Source organism: Dermacentor variabilis, chromosome 2, assembly GCF_050947875.1.
Source record: "Dermacentor variabilis isolate Ectoservices chromosome 2, ASM5094787v1, whole genome shotgun sequence".
NCBI lineage: Eukaryota > Metazoa > Arthropoda > Arachnida > Ixodida > Ixodidae > Dermacentor > Dermacentor variabilis.
The window spans coordinates 214,075,795-214,096,203 of NC_134569.1; the positions used below are offsets into that span (position 1 = coordinate 214,075,795).

The following is a 20,409-nucleotide window of genomic DNA, read 5'->3' on the forward strand; positions in this document are numbered from 1 at the left end:
GCTAGGTAACGTTGTTATACCATTTACTATCTTCTGTATTACTACTGACGTCATACAATAGACTGATGATGTCACGTGAATTTTTGGTACCACTCATTGCGGACACCGAATTTTCTGCCTTATGGGACATATAGTGCTTTCGCATTAATAAGTGATTGTTTGCCATATAAATAAATTAGTATATTTACAGATTGGGCTACTGAGCTTTGAAAAAAAAAAGTTGTTGGGCTCCGATATGAATGCTATACGAACAGCTGCGATCGAGTGAGCGAGGAATATTTTCACGTCCTTTGGTACACTTTTGATGTCACTGCATTGCATATCTTGCTTATGAACGGAGATTTCACGTCCAGTAAGTCTAGTTTTATTAACAGTAAGAGACGATCATTCAGTGCTCCTACGTAATGACAGCGGATTGCGCAAGCACTCATGATGACAAACTAAGAACATACCCACTTGAACACGTGTTCATATATGTTCTGGAAAGTACAGGTATTAAAAAGGTGTTGATTCACTACTAATTTTATTCCGAGCTTCTAAATCATAACGAAATGCCCTTAACCGACTGCTATTTCGTTGAAGCGTAAAGCACCAAGGTACATCGGGCTCAAAACATTAATTATTTCTCATCCTGATCGTCCATCACCATATTTTTATTTACACTACAGGACGAAGGCCTCTCTCCCTGCAATCTCAAATTATCGCTGTTCTACGCTAGCTGATTCCAACTCACTGCTTTACCCAGTGTTGCATGTTGTTGTTACAATTGCCTTTATGTTCAGTAAGCCGTTCGGCTTAGTAATTGGTATGCGTTTATTGCAGTCGCATGACAGCCATGTTATCCTGCTTACTTTCTCATTACGGTTATCTTGTTTTTGAGTCTCACCAAGTTTCTTTCAAGCAAGCTCTGCAACTAACTGTACAGTAGATTCTCTTCACCTCGTTTCCATATCAATCGCGTGCTATCTACAGTCGGCCACATAACTTGACGGGAGTCTGGGTTTGCGAGAAGGCTGAACTTGCACAAAACTTGCATCTTCGAAGTGAAAGTTACAGCCAGAAGTATTTTCTTTTTTACTATTGCGGTTCGTTGAAAGCGTCCACAACATGCCCGAACAGAATAGAAAATCATGTTTGTCGTTAAACCCATGTCTCGTAAACTTTCGTGGGCGACTGTAAATACGCGTACTTGTTTTCATTAGCCCATTGCATGCACGTGTATATATGTATACATGTTGCTGCTGCCATGTCTTTACTATTGTTCTCGTCACTGTCTCTGTAAGTCAAGCTTCTGGACCACAGTCTTGTGATTCTTTCGAAGCTACAGTGCGCCGAGCGTGCATTCTTCTTACCGTGTGCATGATGTTAAACTATTACTCGTGCCAAGGCACTGGTGCGCTTACCTAATGATAGTAACTTTGTGCGGAGTAACAATATTTTTCTAAGCAATATCGCTTATCTGCATTGCTTCTGGTAAAATATCCCAGAAATATGAAAAGCGACTTCTAGTTGAACAGCCATCTTTAGTAGCCAAGAAGTAACTGCAACTACCCTATAGGTCATCTCCACCCGTAAGGAGGAATTAGAGGCGTCCTGAAGCCAGTGGCTAGCTCGGCAAAAAATCCCTCCAAGTTCATCAGCCGGTGTTCGTCATAGCTCACAATCAGAATAATGCAAAGTGCCTGTCAGCAAAGGCCGGTCCAAAATGACGTGCCGCGTGTAGACTTTCCCGTCTCAATGCGGCGATGGGCATTCCGTATACGTTCTCCACACGGCAGTCCTTTAGGCGACGCCGGGACCCAAAATAGATTGTGGCGCGCAGACGAAGGCGCTCATTTCGAGGTGACAACTACCGCGAAGATCACTCACCCTGCCTGACCCCGACAAGCTGAACTAACTGATGAAAACGGCCAACGTCGAAAACTAGCAGCGGAACAGCGTCGACCTCGGATTCCCAGATTGTTGCACGCTTGCGACATATGAGGGGGCGAAGGTGCCACATCATGAGCGGGATTTTGCGACCGATTCGACGACTGCGATGGGCCGAGACACAGACGTCAGATTCTCTTGTCTAGACTCCTAAGGAAGACGGCGGTTTTAAAAGCGGAGGCATTTGGAGCGGTAATGACGTTTGCTGACTTGTCCTGGCCTCAGGCGTTTAATATGCTCCTACATGGAGTGGCCTTCCGTATCTGTAGCCAGGGTTAATAATGTAAAATGAACCCGTTTTCCTTCATTCCCACTACCGGACGGGCACGTCAACGGGCTAGGTGCATTCCTGGGCCAAACGGCACCCCGAGCCACAACAAGGCACTTAGATGTTGAGGCATCCAAACAACGTTTAAAACCCCGCGCTTCCTCGCTTAATCAATATGTGTTAATTATACTGTTTCCTCAACGCCTGCACTACACGTGACCTGCCGTGGTTGCTTGGTGGCTTTGGTGTTGCGCTGCTAAGCACGAGCTCGCAGGATCAAATCACGGCCACGGCGGTCGCATATCGTTGGAGGCGAAATGTAAAAACACCCGTGCACTTAGATTTAGGTGCACGTTAAAGAAACCCAGGTGGTCAAAATTAATCCGGAGTCACCCACTACGGCGTGCCTCATAATCGGATCGTGGTTTTGGCACGTGAAGCCCCATAATTTAATCCCCTTGCACTATACGTGTTCGCGGCTGCCGCGCCACTACAAGTCACGCAGCAACTCCCACAAACGGGGGAAACGCGCCGCGAAAACGGTTAACAGGAAAGAAGCCGTATCGGGAAGAGCGGGTTCACTGGTGCTCTGAGCGCCCCGCAGAACTGACCGCGTTGGCAGTTCCTTCCTTTACTCTTCCTTTCCCGCCCCGACCTCTGGCGCGATCATCTTTCCTCTAACGAGGCCCTCTTCTTTGTGCCGCCTATGGCAGCATTCCCCGCCGCCGCCGAATAGCGGCAAGAACAATGGAAGTCGCAGCAGCGCTGGAGGGGAAGAGGGCGGGAATCGAGGATGGGCAGCAGGGTAAGAAGGAACAAACAGCGAAGAGAAATGATGGAGGCGAGCGGCGGACCTCTCGGCACCGCGCGGTATTACGGCGGCCGGCGAGGAACGTTGTGAAAGCGGCGCGCGGCCCCCGCGGGGCGTTCGCTCGCCGCCTCCCACGCTTCAGTTCCTGCGGTTCCCTCTTTCGTCGCTCGACCTTCGGGACGGAAGGGAAAGGCGTCGGGAGGGGCCGGGGCCGCGCGTGGGTTATTGGGGGCCCTCCCCCACCGCCCTCGGCGTCGCTGGCTGGCGGCGGTGATGCGTTGGACTGAATCGCCGGCCGAACCGGCAGCGACGGTAACGCGCTCCAGGAGGGGGGGGGGGGGGGGCAAGAGAATCGGCAGGGTATCAAGAGCGCGCGGGCCGCCACTCGCCGCCTCTCTGGCCCTTTTATGGGCCGCCCGGTCCTGGCGCCCCTAAACCGCGGGTTTTATACTCGCGGGCTCGTTGGGAGCTCGGAGGCGGGAAGAGCGTCGAAACAGGGAGGGATACTAGACGAGCTGTGCGCGCCACGGAGCGTGATTCCGATCCGCGGCGCGCCTATACGGGCTCGTATATATATATATATATATATATATATATATATATATATATATATATATAGGTGGAGCGTTGCGCGGAACGACATCTTCGTCGTTGCCGCGCCGTCGTCAGCCCACGCGTCCAAGAAGCGGAGGAAGGACGGCGCAGCCTCGCCCGTTTGGAGCGGCGCGATCAGGCAACGAGCTTGGCTTCGCATTTTGCGCTTATACTTGTCTCCGTGGCTTGAAGTAGCGGAATATGTACCGTGCCAAAATGGCAGGGACGTATTCATGGCGCTTCGCGAAGTGGGGAATATGCGAGTGGGGTCAGAAATTCCGCTCGTAAGAAAGAAGGAAAGAAAGAAAGAAAGAAAGAAAGAAAGAAAGAAAGAAAGAAAGAAAGAAAGAAAGAAAGAACGTAAGAAAGAAAGAAAGATAAAGTAATAGAAAGGAGATAACACTAAACAGCTCGGACGTGAAAAGCAAAAGAATTTCTGCTTGTGACTCCCTGCTTTTCGCCTTCTTTCACTCACTCTCTCTCTCTCTCTCTCTTTCTCTCCCTCTGGGCTTATTCCTTTGTTCGTACTTACTGGTCGTGGTGCGCTCACGTGACTTCGTGGTGCCTTGACACCTTGCCTATGCGACGCGCAGTGGCTTCCTTCGGCCAGCCCGGATTTGTCTGCTTTCAACACTAAAACTTAGGAAATTGCCTACTCTATATAGTGTAACTGCGGTATGATCAAAGCTAGCATGGAGGTGCTGCTGAAATTGCGGTCTCGAAAGCTTTGACGGTTGAAACTGCTTCAATACGTAATATTGCTTAGCTATCGAATGAACGGCTATGATTTTTCCTCTTGTAGTACAAATAACACCACTTTTTCCATTTTCTCCACTTCACTTTCTTTGTTTTTTTTTTTTGACATCGCACATAGTCGCCAAGTATTACACGCATTGCTGCAAAGTGATAACACTTGTTTCTTCAAATATTCTAAAATAAACCACTCTGATAAACGAGCCCGGTGTGGCACACTCAATGCTGCCTTCTCTTCCTAAATCCCTTATCTAACGCATTAGGGCGACTGTACGATCGTCCAGTGCTCGTTCAGAGAATACTTTATTTTCGACCCCACCGATTACCAACCCACAATGCAATCGAAGCATTTACGCGCTTTTCGATGATCAGCGGTGCAGCGGTGGCGTAGGTAGAACACCCGCCTCGCGTCCAAGAGGTCCGTGGTTCGAATCCCGGTACCGGCAATTTCCACCGGATTTTAAAAAAAAATCCGCGTGTTGATAAAATTGCACAAACAGGCCTGGAGTGTGGCCTGATCCCGGTGACCAGAACCGGTAACGCACTCCCTCACCAGAGCAGGATTGGCCACCCTGGTGCAGTACTTGGCCACAACCTCCTATATGAACACAACAATCGGCCCTCAGTCCCCAGCAGCTGCGAAGCAACTGACCACGGCGGCGGTCAGACCTGCGACGCAGCAGAGGGTGCTAAGAATCACTGGCTCCGGACAGGCCGCCATTGGAATATGAACCTGGCAACGTTTAACGCTAGAGCGTTATCTAGTGAGGCGAGTCTAGCAGTGCTATTGGAGGAATTAGAGGGCAGTAAATGGGATATAATAGGGCTCAGTGAAGTTAGGAGGCCAAAAGAAGCATATACAGTGCTAAAAAGCGGGCACGTCCTGTGCTACCGGGGCTTAGCGGAGAGAAGAGAACTAGGAGTCGGATTCCTGATTAATAAGAATATAGCTGGTAACATACAGGAATTCTATAGCATTAACGAGAGGGTGGCAGGTCTTGTTGTCAAACTTTTAAATAAGAGGTACAAAATGAAGATTGTACAGGTCTACGCCCCTACATCCAATCATGATGACCAGGAAGTCGAAAGCTTCTATGAATACGTGGAATCGGCGATGGGTAGAGTGAAAACTAAATACACTATACCAATGGGCGACTTTAATGCCAAGGTAGGCAAGAAGCAGGCTGGAGACAAGGCAGTGGGGGAATTTGGCATAGGCACTAGGAATAGCAGGGGAGAGTTATTAGTAGAGTTTGCGGAACAGAATAATATGAGGATAATGAATACCTTCTTCCGCAAGCGGGATAGCCGAAAGTGGATGTGGAGGAGCCCGAACGGCGAGACTAGAAATGAAATAGACCTCATACTTTGCGCTAACCCTGGCATCATACAAGATGTGGACGTGCTCGGCAAGGTGCGCTGCAGTGACCACAGGATGGTAAGAACTCGAATTAGCCTAGACCTGAGGAGGGAACGGAAGAAACTGGTACATAAGAAGCCGATCAATGAGTTAGCGGTACGAGGGAAAATAGAGGAATTCCAGATCAAGCTACAGAACAGGTATTCGGCTTTAACTCAGGAAGAGGACCTTAGTGTTGAAGCAATGAACGACAATCTTGTAGGCATCATTAAGGGAGAGAGAGAGAGAGAGCAAATGATAAAGGAAAGATAGGGAGGTTAACCAGGACTGAGCCCGGTTGGCTACCCTACACTGGGGAAAGGGTAAAGGGGACGGAAAGATTAAAAGAAGAAAAGAAAGTCTACTGGGTATATCGTTCGGTCACTCAGTCCAGATCACAGACGCTGATTCAATCCAGTAGCCTTCAAATATCGCAGCAGAGCTTTTGTGGCCTTTTGTAGCTGCGATATACGAGGCCATGGTCCCAAGATCTTCTTCAAGGTGAACGGTGTTCCATCTAGCTGATTGAGAGCTGTGCAGAGGTCATGTCTTTCGTTTTGAAAAGATGGGCAGTAGCACAGTAGATGTTCTATAGTTTCCTCGGCACCGCAGGCATTACAGTCGGCGCTATCAGTCATTCCAATCAAAAACGTATATGCATTGGTGAATGCGACGCCCAAGCGTAAGCGGCACAGCATTGTTGCCTCATTTCGCAGAAGCCCTGGTAACAGCCGCAGTTGCATAGAGGGGTCGAGGGAATGCAATCGTTCTTGGGTGAATTCAGGTGTGTGCCACTTCTCTAATGTCATACGGTGTGCTACCTTGCTTAGGTGTTGGGCTGCGTCGGTCCGCGATAAATGTACAGAAACGAGGGTTGCTCCTTCGTGTGCTTTCCTAGCAGCTTCGTCAGCGAGGTCGTTGCCGGAGATACCGCAATGGCCAGGCAGCCACTGAAACACGACGTCGTGTCCTTTCGCTATCATACTATGGTGCACTTCTCGTATCTCCGACACTAGTTGTTCACACGACCCGCGACGAAGAGAGGACAGAAGACATTGTAAGGCCGCCTTCGAATCGCAGAATATTGCCCACCGAATAGCGGGTTGGTTGTTAATGTAATCAACGGCAGTGTGCAATGGAAGTCGGTGGTAACTCCGTTAGGCAGGATACCAGTAAACTATCGCAGGGGACGAAAGATCTGATCAAGAAACGCCAATGTATGAAAGCCTCTAACCCTACAGCTAGAATAGAACTGGCAGAACTTTCGAAGTTAATCAACAAGCGTAAGACAGCTGAGGAAGACAGCTAAGAGGAAGTATAATATGGATAGAATTGAACATGCTCTCAGGAACGGAGGAAGCCTAAAAACAGTGAAGAAGAAACTAGGAATTGGCAAGAATCAGATGTATGCGTTAAGAGACAAAGCCGGCAATAGCATTACTAATATGGATGAGATAGTTCAAGTGGCTGAGGAGTTCTATAGAGATTTATACAGTACCAGTGGCACCCACGACGATAATGGAAGAGAAAATAGTCTAGAGGAATTCGAAATCCCAAAGGTAACGCCAGAAGAAGTAAAGAAAGCCTTGGGAGATATGCAAAGGGGGAAGGCAGCTGGGGAGGATCAGGTAACAGCAGATTTGTTGAAGGATGGGGGGCAGGTTGTTCTAGAGAAACTGGCCACCCTGTATACGCAATGCCTCATGACCTCGAGCGTACCGGAATCTTGGAAGAACGCTAACATAAGAAAGGGGACGCCAAAGACTTGAAAAATTATAGACCGATCAGGTTACTGTCCGTTGCCTACAAAGTGATCTATCTATCTATCTATCTATCTATCTATCTATCTATCTATCTATCTATCTATCTATCTATCTATCTATCTATCTATCTATCTATCTATCTATCTATCTATCTATCTATCTATCTATCTATCTATCTATCTATCTATCTATCTATCTATCTATCCGTGTCTCAATTTTCTATTCACTTGCTCCCATCTCCAAGCACTGAGTAACCAAACGGACGCTCTTCTGGTGAACATGCCCTGCTTTCTTCCCCCTCGTTTCTTTCTTTCTCTGTCTGTGGGAGTAGCGTTCACGAACTCATACTCTTATCGTTTGGGAATGGCCGAGAGCCCGATGTGCGATTCCTGTGGGTGCGAGGAGACCATCGAGCACTTATTGTGTACCTGCCCCCGCTACGATGTACAACGCCTCTCTCTGCGGGAAACTTTACACTGACTGGACTTAAGACCGTTCAACGAGTCAAAGATACTCGGACCGTGGCCACACCCGTTCCTGGCACGAAAAGCGAATCGTGCCTTAGTGCAATACTTGAAGTGCACCGGCTTACGAGACCGTTTATAGTGTCCCTGTGCATAGTGTTCCGCCCACACGCACTCAGTGCTCACTTTCTACCCTTTTCCTCTTTCTATTCCCTTTCCCCCACCCCCACTGTAGGGTAACAAACCGGATGCTCTTCTGGTTGACCTCCCTGCCTTTCCTATCCTTGCTTTTTTCTCTCTTCTCTCTTCTTCTCTGTCTGTGCGACTGCCGCGTTTCGCCTGGCGGCAAACTTTTGCGTAACGCTATGTTGTGAACTGCTTAAACCAATCGAGGGTCAATCCAGGTCATATAGCTTATAAATTCACGTAATGCTTGACAATAATTCCTTTTAAATATATACAAGTATAAGATTTGTACTTATGGTTGCCGACTTGTGATTCAGGACCTCATAATTGTTCTTTTTTTCGAAATCAACAAAAGGCGCATGAAACCTTACAACAACGCTTTCGCAACTCTAAACGTTACGGCAAAGAAAGGTGGACAATTTGTATCAAACCTAATTGACAGAACCGTTCAAAGTGGACAAAAGAAAAACGTCAGCTCTTGGAGCTTTTACTTCCGTTACGTGAGTACTCTTAAAATCACAAGGTCACATTCACAAAATGCAGCGTCTTCAAACCTCGCATATCAGTCGGTTTTCATCGGCTTAGAAGTTGTGAAAAAATTCGTTTATATAATTTCAATATCTGTTGTTGTCTTTGTTGACGTTGTTGTTGCTGTTGTTGTTGTTGACGAGAATTTACGGAACATTGGGCTTGATGCTTCATTACTTTTATCCGCGGCGAACTTGGCACCACCTGAAACGGTAAGATGAAGCTACAAACTCAGTCGGAAGGAAAGAAATCATTGCGTGCCTTCGTGGATGCCAAATTTTTATTATGAAAATGCCTTCAACTTGAGGATTTCAGCAAGGCTCATTCGCCTGTGAAGGGACCTTAAAGAAAAAAACATTGTTTGCGCTGTTTGATTAAAGTACCCTCTCACAATATAGATAAAATAACTCTCATTGTGATAAGAGCATGGACGTACAGCATGGCACTGTGGCACCTGCAGAGAACTTATACAATTAAAATTTTACATTGGTTTTCTCTTGTAATAATGGATACATGTTACCGCTAAATTAACGAAAATGAAATTTCGACAGAACACGTTATCAGATTTAGAGTTTTCTGTTTAGTGCCCTCTCAAGGTTGAAATTAAAGGTCGACCTGCTCACGGCGGCCGCAAGGCTTTTCATTATACACTATTACTACAGATTTCATTAATTAGCAGGTGGCCTAGTCGCAACGATATTGTGCTTCGCGGCCGTTCGGCTATAGGGATAAGCCGAGCTAAATGCCTTACGCCTCCTGCTGCAAAGCTTCCGGACATTTCGTTTTCCCGATTTCTTGCCACGCCGTACTTTGACTAGCACATCCGTTCAAAATCCAAGAATCCCACGACGACAGAAATAGTGACGTGTGCGACTCGACATTCTAATCTGCGTCTGAGAAGAAAAAGAAAACAGTGGCGAGGTGAAGCGGATTAATATCGGCAAAATCTCAGACCTGGATTAATCTAACGGCGCCTTTCTCGGGCGGCGACGTGTAATCCGCTCCGGTCTGTTTGTATAAGTGCGCTTGAGCCAGATTGGAGGCATTCACTTTCTGACTCTGCTTCCAACAGTTCCAAAAATGCGTGTTAAGGTTCTGAATCGTAACACGTGACAGATAAAGAGCGAGGTCGAAAATCGCAACCGAGGGCGTCAACTTCGCTTTCTCAAAGTGTCAACCTGCAATCATCGGCGGAGACTACGCCATTGCGATTTTTCTATTCTCGCGGACAACTTTCTGTGGCAATGAAGAGAAAGCTACGGAGGCAATGTGCGCGCAAGTGAGAGCCAGAGTCCCGCGTTTTAGTACAAGTTAGTTTAGGCTGAAGGAAAGAACGCATAAACATCTTATCAGCAACAGCTAATCAAGACGAAACACACCACTGGGTGAAGAAGTTTACTTATTTTGCGGCTTTTCTCTTCCGCCTCTGGGCAAATGCGATACCGTCGCACGTGGAAGCTGCGTCGATTCGGCGTCTTTTACGAGCAGCCAAAAACACTGTCAGACGCTGCCGGACTTCTTGGCGCGGTAGCACAAGTGCAGCAGCCACGCCCCCGTAGCTCTCCCTTCATAGCCGCAGAAAGTTGTGCGCGAGTATAGAATTGCGCGGCGTGGTCCGAGACATGTGCGTGGTCGACGTAACAAGTCCATATACGGGGCATGATTTTTCGACAAAATTTGTAATGACATGTAATTTGTAATCTGACAAAATGTAAACAGTGGGCTGTTCGCGCATATTATAATATACAAATTGAAAGTTCGAAACCCACTCTGCGAAAATATTCAGTATTTCCTCAGTCCCCGAGCCGCCGTATTTCTTTCACGCTGTTAGAGCTCTCTCTCTCTCTCTCTCTCTCTCTCTCTCTCTCTCTCTCTCTCTCTGAAATAGGGCCTACAAATGCATCGATTACTCGCGTATCCTTTTAGTTGATTCGCTTAGGTGTCCAGCACCCCCAGGAAGGGGGTGCGGCCCTCTCGGATCCGCGGAAGTAGCGAGGAACCAAGACCTCGAGGAGCACAATGCACGAGACTGACGTAGTGGCAGCGTCGCGGTAAAAGCTTGTCCTCCCTGCGTGGAGGGAGCCTAACCGACTCTGCAGGCATCTTAACTAAAGTTGTTCTCTCTCTCTCTCTCTCTCTCTCTCTCTCTCTCTCTCTCTCTCTCTCTCTCTCTTCATTTTTGAGAGCAGCGTTATGTTCTCTCAATAAAATTTTAATTGAAAAAGGTAATTGTTCAGCGTGTGGCCCTTCGGCTCACAAACACCGCAGCTTACTCAATAAACTCACGCAATCTGTAAAATTTTTTTACGCATAAAGGAAGCCGAAAAACATAAGAAGCTGTCAGAACTCAGTGTTTCCAGATGATATCCTTTCTTAGTACTGATCAAGCCCAAAGTTGGGCTTGATCAGTACTAAGAACCAGTGTGTTCAGCACGACGTGGAACACATCCATAGTAACAAAGTAACGCACCTTCTGCTGTCTGTCGTTGCTACAGTCTGTGACGTCGCGAGAAACTACTGCAGAGTAGCTTACCTTTCCTTATAAAATCATTTCCTGCCGTACCAAACCGCTCCCGGCGCACTGGAACACTTTTTTTAAAGTTTAATGTTGGGAGCTGCTAATCCAGAATAATATTTCTTGTAAGGTCTCTTTCAGCAGCCTCACACTGTCCTTTTTTATCTTGTCTATGCGGCTTCCTCTCCGATCACGTTATGACACTGAAGTTTTCGCACGAACAGTTATGTTATTCGAAATGTGCCTCACGCAGGATCGTAGCCCTTGCAGTATAACTGCGTGTGAAAATGGCATTGCGAAAGTGCAGTGATAAGGGGCCCGAGCATATTAGTTACACAGTTCGGTCCTAACTTGCGTACGGTTTAATGCCTCTATGGTCAAGTAGTGGGTGCGCAGCCAAGCGACTTTGCGGGCACGGTGAACATGATGGATTAGTCAAAATCGCAGTATGTACAAACGCCATACATCATGTCAGCTTAAGATTTAAAAAAAAAAGAGAGAATCGGAGCTGCCTTAACTCGCAGAGAAGTCGGAAGGAGCCGCCACAACGATTGAGAGGCCCGACTCTGATTGCAACAAACAAATCGATTCCAAGTGTAGCGTTGGGCAGCCGGCCAACCCGTCGTCGCGTTCTCCTGCTTTTCGTTTTCATTTTCACGTATGTGTTTGTTTTTTTTTCCTTCTTCACCGCGGTTGGCGGCAATCTACTTGCCGCACGTGCTCCGCGGTCCTCGAGGGAATGCGAAAAATACGCAACAATCGATGCGCGCTCGCATGACCAAACTTGAAGTGGGCTGCCGGTGTGTACGACGAGGGCCCGTCCCTGCAGGGCTTCCGCTGAACGGCTAGGAAATAAAAGGGAAGGCCGAAGGCAGAGGACGAGAGGGGGGGTATCTATCGCGGCCGACCTTCGCGTATATATCGCCGGGAGCGCGGCCAGCCGCGCGTCTTCTCCGGTACAGCGGGCAACCGGGAGGAGATCGATCGCCACTAACAGGTCTCCCTGCTCTGCCGGACCCGACCGAGCGACGAGCAAGCCCCTACGTGCCCGCCAACGTGCGCGCTCGCTCGAGCGGCGTCCCATCGACCCTCCAGCGATCGCGGCGCGGAGATGGACGGGCCACACTGGAGCGGCTGGCTTCCGGTTGCTTCGGCGCGACCCGTTGCCACGCGAGTGTAAGGGGGCGAGGCTCGAAGGAACGAAATGCGCCACCCGTGGGCTAAGATTAAAACCGCCCGCCATTTCGGGGCTTAGTTCACTCTCGAACTGAAATCGCGCAAGCAGAGACGAAGCATCGTGTCTTCTCTACTTCGCTGGCGCGGTGTAGTTGCTTGTTGGATTTCAACGTTTAGACCCTGATACAATGCGTTGATCATATATTAAACAGTTTATGTGTTTCTATTCATTTTTTTTCTCTGGCCGTAGTGTTGTAGGATATTCCGGCTCCCCTGGTACGTCAGTCCGTACGTACATCTTCGCCAACCTCGGGCGAAGGATTCGCTTGCTCGGACCAATAAAGTTTATTCGTCATCATCACGTAGCCATGGATCACGAAGTGTGCGCACTGGAATGTTTCGGACTGAGATTGCCGTCCGAAGAGTGCGAGTGTCTAGCCATCGTCATCCTCAGGGGCAGCCACGTGGCTTTTTGGTGGCACCTTGCGCACTGCTTAATTTCATTTTCGTCGCACTGCATTAATTTATATTTCCGTGGTCACGGTCCCAGAGTTTTGCCGCCTGTGAAAGATCAGTCACCCGATTTCCGCCAAAGCGCTACAAAGCGCTAGTCTGCGATCGCCGTATGAGTAACAGTCGCACAGCCGATGCTTCAAGGTTTCTACTGCTCATCCGCGTATATCTTTTACAATCAGCACGGACCGCCATTCCAGTTAGGAGTCAGTAAGCACGTACACCTGCTGGAGCATTCGCTGTTCAGCGGCATATGATGGCACACACAGGGGGACGAGAGTCCATAAGGAAATAGATTGCATCTAAAGTCAATGAAGCCCAACTCATCCAAAGCTAGGCGCCTCTTTAATGGCCTTCTTCCGCTACGTTGTCTTCGCGCGCGTCCATTTCCTGGTCTTCTACCTTTATTAGTGCTGCTGATACTCCTTGATGTTGCAATAGGAGCGAGCTGCTCTTCTCAACTTCAAGGGTAAGCTGACTTGTGACTTGTGCAAGAACACTGGTATTCAACGTCGACCAAATGCCTATTTCCGCGCCACTGATAAATGTATAGACTGGAACATCGGTGTGTTCAGACAAAAAGAAAAAAAAAACACCACCGCCTCTGCAAGAGGCTTCAAGTTGACGCACGCTGAATCATGCTCGTGGAAACGCGAGTCTGACTGGCGCGGACATTAAGCGAGCAGTGAATTTATTAAAGCTTTCCTTTGAACGACGTCAGCCTCTGTTCCTGAATTCTCTCACTCCGTGAGGATGAGGACAGACGCGCGTTGAGGACGTCCTCACGAAGCTGCCCACACGTCGACTGAATTTGAGGGCGTGATTCTTGAAACTGTTGTTAAGCACCGGACTTCTGGTAAGTGGGCATGGTTTCATTCGTGGTGGGCTTCACTTCCGCAACTGGGACATGGGCCATAAAGTGAGTACATTCAAATCTAATTAACGAAACTTCGTTAATTAGCTAGCATCCCCATGAGATTCGACGCACACGTAGTGTCCCCCTCTGTGAGTATTTCGGTTGGTGTGGCAGAATTGCGTTGTCGGCCATAGGAGATTATTAAAACAGGATTACTCTAAATGAGACCACTCGGTATGCTTTTACGTTGAGCGCCCGTTCATTTAAACTGATGCTTGGAATTTCATATTTATAGGCATATGTGAAATAGTCCCTAGGCACGAGTCAGACACGACGTCGCCTTTTTAATATATTCCAAGGAAAAAGAGTAAGGCGGAAGCGCTTCAATTTAGCTGGACCACCATATCTCGCTGAGGTATATACAATCATCGCCCATGCGTGGCGTCTTGTTGCTTCACTTCTCGTGTTTTCGCGTCGGAAAGACGTTCAAAATTACACCAAAACAAGCGAACCCACGAACAAACACCACAAGTCCCCAAAAAACTAGGCGTGGTCCTCGAAGTACGGCGCAATCGTGGGCTGCGGCCTAATCCTGACAATCGAGGTTTCGTTAACGTCAATACTGGCGCTTCTTCTAAGCGCCGCTACTCTGAAAAGCGACCTTGCACGACTGGAAATCGAACTGACAGTCTCGAATTCGGCCGCAGAACGCGCCACTTGCAGAGTCATCACATATGTGCGGAAAATCGTGCGCGTGCAGCTGTGCCCACCACACGCAACGAACTGAAGTTCTATTGCCACTTTCATTCGTAATCCTGTATTAATGTCCAGAGTACATTAATAGCCCTACAACTCGAATCGGCTGCCAGGTCGGGGACGGAGGAGGGGGGGGGGGGGGGAGCGCTGCAAAAGACCACGCTTCAACAAGCGGCGCCTGTCGATGCGACGTCGCCGCGCGCGCGACGCGGCGGCCCCACGTCTGCCGCATACGTTGGACACGCTAAACCTTCCGGTGGTGAGTGCGGGAAGGAGGAGGCGGAGGGAAGGGGGAGAGAGGGGTGCCTCGGACGCTCGATCGTGGCAACAGCTCGAGGCGATAGCTGCGGTCCAGGCGGCCCCGCCGAGAAGATGCAGCTTCCCCCTTTCCCCTCGGAAGCACCGGCGGCTGCGACGCGTGCCGCGCTCATCCGAAGAGCGCTTCGTCGTTCGCGCGCCTGCGAGCGGCCGTTATGGATGGGCGTCGGGAGCGCGCGGTGGCGGCAGCGATGGCGGCGCCCCGAGCTGCCGCGATTTGACCGAGCGGCCGATCACTCGGACGGAAACCCCTTCTTACCACGAGACATCCTTGAGCACCAGCGGCGCGAGCGAAGAAAGTACAGTCCACCACACCCTGACCTATCCACGCGGGACTCTTATGACTGGCGTCGAATACAGACGCACACATTTCCAAACCTTTATTTGAAACATGCCATTCACCCAACGCTGTACAGCGTTCGCTGTCCTTGGTGCGGAGGGCGGCCAACTCTCGCCCGCATTACGTGGGATTGCCACAACAGGCCGCCTAAAATTAATGCACGAAAAATAGCCGGCAAACTTTCCGGAAGGGAGCAGTGGGAGACTGGGGCTCGCCAGCGTGGATCGGGAGATGCAACTAGCGCTCCTCGGCCAACCACGGCGGACCAGTGGGGCCCTGGACTAGGGGCTCCACCCACTTGCATTCTGCACATTTTTTTTTAAATAAACGTTTTGATATATATTACTGCGCGACGGTCCATCCCGAAAGAACAACATCGTGGAAGAACTCGCCGAACGTCTTTTTAGCGCGAAAAATGCGAGACAAAGGACAATGAAATTAACAAATGCGTGTAACTATAGTATAGGCTTCGTCCTTGGGCGAGTTGGTAGCCTTAAAATAGAAAATTGTGAGCGGGTCTGCCTTTAGCCTGTGCGCGTCAATAGATAGTTTTAGAATAGGGGCTCCAATAGTTTGGGGCCCCAAAGAGTTTTCCAGGGTTAGCGTTTCGGCACGCATGGAGTGAAGAGCTTTAGAATAGGGCTTTGCGTTTGCGTATAGCGCATTGCACTGACAGCGCCATTACGGCGTCGAAGAGAAGCTATTAGAAATAATGAAATAAAATATACCATTTTGTGATTAGAATAGTAATTTTGACTTTCGTGTATTCGTGTTTAATTACAATTTAGAGGTTATTCTGTACGCAGCAAACAAGTGGGTGCCCTTAATTTTGAGTAACCAACTTTACGTGCCTTGACCAGCCAAGTTAAGCCGTGTTAGGCCTACGAGCCACCAAATCCGCAATGGAATTCGGAATCAGCGGCGTCTAATGAATCAATCTTCATAACACTCGCTAGTTGAGAGAAAGCGATAACGGCAGTCACTTCTCCTAGCTTGCGAACTTCACGCGTTACCACGAATCGAACCCAGTTTGGTGCAAGGTTAGAGCCGTCACTTCGATGGGTGCCGCCACGTTTGTTTACGCAAATCTTTTGGGCCAACTTTTGGGGCTCACGCTAAATCAGTGAAATAGCGTGTCCGACGCAAAACCCAAACGCAGTTCGCGTCTTGCGCGTGCGCAGTGGCTTCGACGCTATTTCTTTGAGGCCCCTATTCCAAAACTCACTAATAGCGTATGTATCCCATCCTCGAACTCTCATTACCACTTTTCCGTTTAACAAAAAAGAATTAAATTAATGGGAGGGGTAAGGACCATCGAAACGTCCGCTAGTCTTCCTGAGGCACTTGACCCTTATTTATCTAGGTTATCTTATCCTTCCTGGACTTAACAATTTTTACCCGCCGTGCGTGGCTCCGTGACAACGGTGTTCTGCTGCAGAGAGCGAAATCGCAGGCTCCGGCTGCGGGGCGCCGTATTCGGCTGGAGGAAATACACGAAAACGGTCGCATGCCATGCTTGCTCGAGACGCAAGGTCTGCGACTTCCGGGGGATCGAAATAAATTCGGAGCCCTTCACAAAGGCGTCTCGAATAGCGACTGCGTTGCTTGGGGACGTTAAACCCCCATCGAATCGATCAGTAAATTATGAAGCAATCTGTTGTGCTTTCGTGCTGTGAAATTGCGAATACATAAAGAATATGTACATCGAATGAGATGAGATAAATGAGATGCGGAGACAGGGAGGTTAACCGGAAGATAGATATGCAGTTGGCTACCCTGCACGGGGGAAGAGGCAAAGGCAGACAGAAAGATAAAGAAAAATACACGCTAGTTATTCCAATACACAACGCTCCCTATATGTGGGCCCAGAATGCAAGCGCTCAATTCCAACTGGGATAGATCGCACTCAGGTTATTCTGTTTGCATTTGATTGGAAAAAAAATATATAAAAGAAGATCGAAGTCGACTTATTAGTGATCGAAATCGCAACTAAAGCCAAATTCTAATAAGAGCTTCTTCTGAGACCAGTTGTTACTGCTTGCAACGCCGTACTATCTCTGCTTTCCTGCCTAACTTTCACTGGCGTTATTGCGTGATATTTCATACTTTACGGTCTGTTCCCTCATGAAGGTTCCTTTTCCATGGGAAAACGCGAAAAAATCTCCCAGGTTCAGCGTTAATCTAATTTTAAAAGTGACAACATTTCATTTTTTAAAGCGCCTCTCACCAGGTTCGGTCGTTATCTTTAAACAAGCGTGCGCACAGTATACATACGTTAAGCGCTGAAGATCGTATCTGCAAAGTATTAGAGCACCCAACGCTGCTGAAATTTCAAAACAAACGGCGAGTGCATTCCCCGTTGAGGAGGCTTAATTCGCTCCAAGCCAGGGACTCAACGTAGCACACGCGCAGGTGCCATCACGAAAGAAACGCCCCGCTAGACTCGTCCCACCATAAGACAGGGAAAACACGGGGATAGCGGGGGATGGAAATTCAAGACGGCGAGCAACACGAGAACAAGGTGTAAGCAGGAGCCAACGTTTCGACAAGTGGACTTGTCTTTTTCGAGGCACGTGAATTCTAGCAATCATCCAATGCGGAAGGCGAAAAATGCTCCACTCAGGAAAGAAAGAAAGAAAGAAAGAAAGAAAGAAAGAAAGAAAGAAAGAAAAACAGAAAGAAAATGGGAGAGGAAAGGGGAGCTCTCGTCCCCTTTCTGAAGGTGGTTGGCCTGCGAAGCCCTGGTATCACCTGATCCGATAGCCTTGAACGATTGAGCAGGAATCACAATGCACTACGTGAAATGATTGACAGCGAGACAATTAAATGCGCTCTACCAAAATGTTCTTTACTTGAAACGATACTGATAACTGGTTCGTGATCGCTTAGGTAAACACTGAGCTAGTTCGTGGCTTGCTTTTGCTTGTCACAACGCTTGGCTTGCTTGTCACAACGCCATTGTGACATTGCTGTTCCCGTCCCCACTCATCGTGTTCGCGCTGTGCTCTTCGGGAGTCCTGACTATATATGCGTGGCCTTCCCATAGCTTGGCGAAGCTTATAGCGCACGAAAATACGACACACAAAGACGTCGTACACACAGGCGCTGGCTTACAACAGGGGTTATATCTGTTTAAGTCGGCTCCTGTGTGTGTACCACGTATTTCTGTGTGCTCGTCTTTTCGCGCGCGGTAAGCCTCATCACGTCATACCAACACGCCCAAAACGCTGCCTTACTGAATTTGCCTTGGCGCTATCACAACACATATGAAATCAGTTGCTAGGCGGATTCTTCTTTTACGAATGAAAGTGTAGTGACGTGTGCTACAGTTGCCCGCTTCCCGGCAACGGCAGCTTATGCAACCGCAATCTTTACCGGGAAACGCATGCGACAAACGCTATATGTACTACGTGCTTCGCATTGTTCGAAAGCGCCTCATCATCTATCATGTGGTTTTGACTCTTGTTTTGTTATTTTCTTTATTGAAACGCATACAGGGGTGCGTTGGGCATGCGTAATTCCGATGGAGACGGGCACTTTTCGCTTCAGTCCGTAATGTGGTTTTCTGTCGACCGTTCTTGTCGACTGTTACGTCGCTTGCTCTGTCGATGGAGACGAAGAAATCCCGCGATCCGACTCCTATATGGCTTCACTGTAAAATGAAGAAAAAAAAAAAATATTGCGCCGAGGCTCGACCAACGCCACCTAGACTCGACGCGTGAACACAACGCGATCCCTTGGATCCGGTATGGAAGGAAGGCGGGTCGTCGCCTTCTACGAGAGAAAGGGAGCCATGGTGTCTCCATTTACCTCAATCTGCGTCGAGGTATATAACCTATCCGCTGGGCGGTGATGCTCGCCACGGTAACGTGACAGTAGATTTTTCTATCGCCTCAAATGATGAACCGATTTGAAAAATATCTTCGCTAGAACGCTCTTCAGACGGAATTTTATAACTTCCAGTGTACAGCAGAAAAATTTAAATGGGGCCAGTTGGAAGGGGCTCCTTTAAGGAAGTCAGTAAGTATACATGGCTTAGCGCAGTTGCAGCCAATATTTATGGAATCTAGAGTAGCTGTTTCGCACTTCAACACAAAGTTCACAAAAAGAAAGGATTCCGCTCTGATATATGACAGCCAGAATTTAGACTGCCAGGCTACACATGTCAAGCAACGATACTGTTGTAATGTAAGTTATTGAATATAATTTACATAACCAATGTAAGAAATGGTAAGTGTTAATAATCATAATAATACAAGTTAGTAGTAGTAGCTGTAGTAGTAAGCTTTATTGATTAAAAGAGCAGGCGACGCCTTCGCCCGAGGCGGGCGGCGACTTTAGCCCAGAACGCCGTTGGACCTGGACGCCGGCCGCGCCCTCCGTACCAGGCCCGCCTTGGCCTCAGGCAATACTAAGCATATAAGCAATAAAAATAAATAAGAATTTCAATATATATAACGCTAGGCCGGTAAAAAATAAAAGCGCGAATAGATCGGCGAAGGTTTGCAGTAAGGTCAAAACTATGATCGGTAAGTGTAAGTCGCCTTTGTCGTATTCGTGATGTCATGCTTTGTCGTCGCCTTTTAATTACCAAAACAGGCACACTAACGATGTTGTACGATTCAGTCCAGAGGCAAAAGTCGCGCCATAGTATGCCAAAAGAGGGTCACGCCATCCCAGTAAAGAGCAGCCGACATCGCCGATTCGTTTGCACTTTTCTGTCTTTTGTCTGATGTTGCAGGACTATTTGTCGATAAGCACTCACTTCAGGAAAGAGTGCGCGTCATGCAAGGTGTGCTTTTCTTCAGCCGTCGATCTAGCGCAAGTGAAAGAGACGTCGAATAAGCAGCTGTGCGCAGAGTATCATCTGGCGATCTACGTTGGCAATCCGCCATGTGGGCTGTTCGGCTGAATAAAAAAAAAAATTTTTTTTTAATCAGTGGGAAAAAAAGTGGCCTGCGCAGGGATCGAACCTACGACCTTCGCGTTATTAGCACGACGCTCTAACCGACTGAGCTAGCAGGCCAGGACGAGCGTGCACGGGCACTGCGACTACTTAATGCGTTTTTATCGGGAAGTGTACGCATTCGTGGTATGTTATCAGCAAATCTGGAGCATCTGTACTAGCGTCGAAAGAGCAGATGCAGCCGTCACGAGGCGTGCCACTGAAGTGGCGGACAAATAGCCGCTCCCTCGGCCACCGATTAACGTCAACGCTGCACGACGACCTGCGTCGCATG

The 20,409-nt window shown here is 48.4% G+C and overlaps 1 non-coding gene across 1 annotated transcript; it reads right to left on the bottom strand.

The window, feature by feature from the left end:
- Positions 1–20,121: 20,121 nt before the first annotated feature.
- TRNAI-AAU (transfer RNA isoleucine (anticodon AAU)) lies at positions 20,122–20,195 on the bottom strand. Its single transcript has one exon. It is a non-coding gene; the product is annotated as a tRNA-Ile (tRNA).
- Between the last annotated feature and the right edge of the window lie 214 nt (positions 20,196–20,409).